Source organism: Rhipicephalus microplus, chromosome 4 (genome assembly GCF_043290135.1).
Source record: "Rhipicephalus microplus isolate Deutch F79 chromosome 4, USDA_Rmic, whole genome shotgun sequence".
NCBI lineage: Eukaryota > Metazoa > Arthropoda > Arachnida > Ixodida > Ixodidae > Rhipicephalus > Rhipicephalus microplus.
This window is the reverse complement of record NC_134703.1, coordinates 167813209-167816503: the sequence shown is the minus strand read 5'-3', so window position 1 is coordinate 167816503 and position 3295 is coordinate 167813209. Positions and strand designations below refer to the sequence as shown.

At 45.1% G+C, this 3295-nt stretch overlaps 1 non-coding gene across 1 annotated transcript; it reads left to right on the top strand.

The window, feature by feature from the left end:
- Positions 1-1428: 1428 nt before the first annotated feature.
- LOC119173045 (U5 spliceosomal RNA) lies at positions 1429-1551 on the top strand. Its single transcript, XR_005109998.1, has one exon. It is a non-coding gene; the product is annotated as a U5 spliceosomal RNA (small nuclear RNA).
- Positions 1552-3295: the final 1744 nt, after the last annotated feature.

Sequence of the window (3295 nt, the reverse complement as noted above, 5' to 3'; positions counted from 1 at the left end):
TTTACCAACGTCGTACGCTCGTGTCGCGTAATACCGAGTTGGGTACATGTGAAGCTATCGAAACGGCCATGAGCGCACCATGAGCGTAGTATGTCGTCATGTTATTACATGCCACGCATCTGATGATTATCATGTTTGCTTCAGTCCCATACATTCGTCATCCATTCAAGTACTGTTATACCAAATTTGGTATATGTGATGCCAGCGAAACGGCCGCGAGTGCATCATCAGTGTGGAATATAGTGCCGCGAAACATGCATTGGGTTTGTTTATTTGTGTTTTGTTTTTTCGGCCTGGCTGCGCCGGCCTGTGCTATCGCCGTCATCACAGCGTTTCGAACAAACGCTACCACAGCGTTTCGAACAAACGCTATCGAACAACGCTTCTGGCGTTGTTCGATAGAAACAACGCTTCAAGCGTTGTTTGTTAGAAACGCTGTTCGAACGAACAGCGTTTCTAACAAACGCTATCACGGCGTTCCCGATACAATTCGACTATTCGAGAAACCCTCGCGCCAAGGGATATAAATTCCCGCACAGCCGATGCCGCGTCATTCGATCGCCGACGCTCACTAGCGTGCCCGTCGTTTTGCTGGCCGCTGCTTCGCCGCCCGTGTATTTTTTCAGTTGTTAGGGGAGCACTGGTTCGCTCCAATAAACTTGTTTTCCTGATAGACAACTGCGTCGTCCTTTGCTGCGTGAGAATAGTCATGTTGTTACATGACACGCGTGCCATGATTATCAAATTTGGATGTGTAATTTACCTACGTCATACGCTCGCGTCGCGTAATACCGAGTTGGGTACATGTGAAGCTAGTGAAACGGCCATGAGCGCATCATGAGCGTAGTATGTAGTCATGTTATTACATGATACGCATCTGATGATTATCATGTTTGCTTCAGTCACAATTCTTCGTCATTCATTCAAGTACTGTTATACCAAATTTCGTATATGTGATGCTAGCGAAACAGCCGCGAGCGCATCATGAGCGTGGCATGTAGTCATGTTGTTACATGACACGCATGTCATGATTTTCATGTTAGGCTCTATCGTTTGTGTTCGCCATGCAATCATGTCATACCATACCTGTTTTGCAACATGTCAAGATTAAATACAAAGCGCGCCAAGTATGATATAGACGCGTGTTCACGTGCCACTACTCCAGCACTTACAAAGTTTGATGGAAGTGTACATGAGTGCATACATTTTTCGCCAGCATAGGAACCTAAACTAAGCTGAATGTGACTATACTTGATTTTTGTTCATTAAAAGGTATACGTCATTGTTGTGAATCATGCACAAAAATTTTTTATGACAACACACGTTTCAAATTTAAGAGGACAGAACATACAAAAACCTTGTGTATAAGCTTGGCCAAGTTTTCTGACTATTCTTTAGCACCTCGGCTTGTAAGCCGCTCTTCATACATCGCTCAGGTCCTTCCTCAGTTAACCGCAACAATCTTTCGCCTTTTACTAAAGATTGCCGTGGGGAAGGACACCCTAATGAGTCTATAGGCCAATTTTTGGGAGGCCTTGCCCGTTCGGGCGAGGCCATCTGTACAAATCAAAAGTAAGACTTCATTATAATAAATGCGAAGCATTTCTTGGCGCACCTCAGCGACTTTGTACGTGTATATCTATCTATCCGCCTACGACTTTTAGCTCTCCTAGCGGTTTCGATAATGGTATCGATACCAAACTTGATAAAGCATAACATGGCTGTACGAAGAACATATTTGACTCGTCATAACATGAAAGTCATGACATGTAGTCATGAAAATCATGATTTACATTTCGTGGTCCTGCAGCTCTTGCGGTGGTTTAGTTCACATGGCATGTTGCAGAACTGGTATGGTATGGCGCGACTGCCTGGCGAACACAATTGACAGACCCTAACATGAGAATCATGACTCACATGTCATGTTCCCACATGACTACATGCCACGCTCGTCATGCGCTCGCTGCCATTTCGCTAGCCTCAAGAATACAAAATTAGGTATTACGGCACGTGAATGGATGATGAAAGTATGTGTCTAGTGCAAACATGATAATCATGAGATGTGTGTCATGTAACAACATGACTACATGCCACACTCATGATGTGCTCGCGGCCGTTTCGCTAGCTTCACATGTACCAAACTCGGTATTACGCGACGCGAGCGTACGACGTAGGTAAATGGCATATCCAAACATGATAATCACCACATGCATGTCATGTAGCAACGTGACTACATGCCACACTCATGATGCGCTCGCAGCCGTTTCGCTAGCTTCACATATGCCAAGTTTGTTATTAAAACACCAAATTTGGCGTATGTGAAGCAAGCGAAACGACCGCTATCACATTTATGTGACGCCAGTGGATGACGAATGTATGTGACTGTTGCAAACATGATAATTATGAGATGCGCGTCATGTGAGAACATGACTACACGCCAAAGTCAAGGCGCCAATACTTTTCGAGGCGACGCCGTGCGCGTGCTTCCCGGCGTTCATTTCGTCGCGTCACGCTGGCGTTCTCACGCCAAGCACCGGTCCTGCCATGGATGGATGGATGGATGGATGGATGGATGGATGGATGGATGGATGGATGGATGGATGGATGGATGGATGGATGGATGGATGGATGGATGGATGGATGGATGGATGAATGGATGGATGTGGCTGTACCCTTGAGATCGGACGGCGGCTAACGCCACCTAGCCGTAATGCTTAGTGAACTAAACCACAAGATTTATCTTTTTTTTTTCCATGAGTAGTAAAGTTGGACGGGTACTTTGAAGTGAAAGGTTCAATTTTCACTCGTGCCTGGACTTTAGCCACCAATCAGATAACCTCCTTCTAGTTAAGTCTACCCGCTTAAAGTATATTTTGCCCTCCCTGTTCCTAAACCCCAGTGCTTTAAAAAACCCTGCGCCATCATCCTGAACTATAGGGTGAAGCACTTTACAGAACATTATCAAGTGTTCGGCAGTTTCTTCTTCCTCTCCACACGCACTGCATACTGTGTCAACCCCTGCGTATTTGGCCCGATATGTCTTGGTTCGCAATACTACCGTCCAGGCCTCAAATAGTAGAGAACTACCCCAAGTATTATTATAGATCCTTTCTTTGGCAATTTCCTGCTTAAAAGTTCGATAGATCTGTAGTGCGGACTGCATAATCATGCCAGTTCTTCACACGTCAGTCTCCGTTTCCTTCACTTTCTTCTTAACAGATAGTTCTTTTTGGGTTGACCACCTGCTGTTTTCTAAGTACTTACCAGTCAAATTTCTGGTTCGCTTCCTCTATTT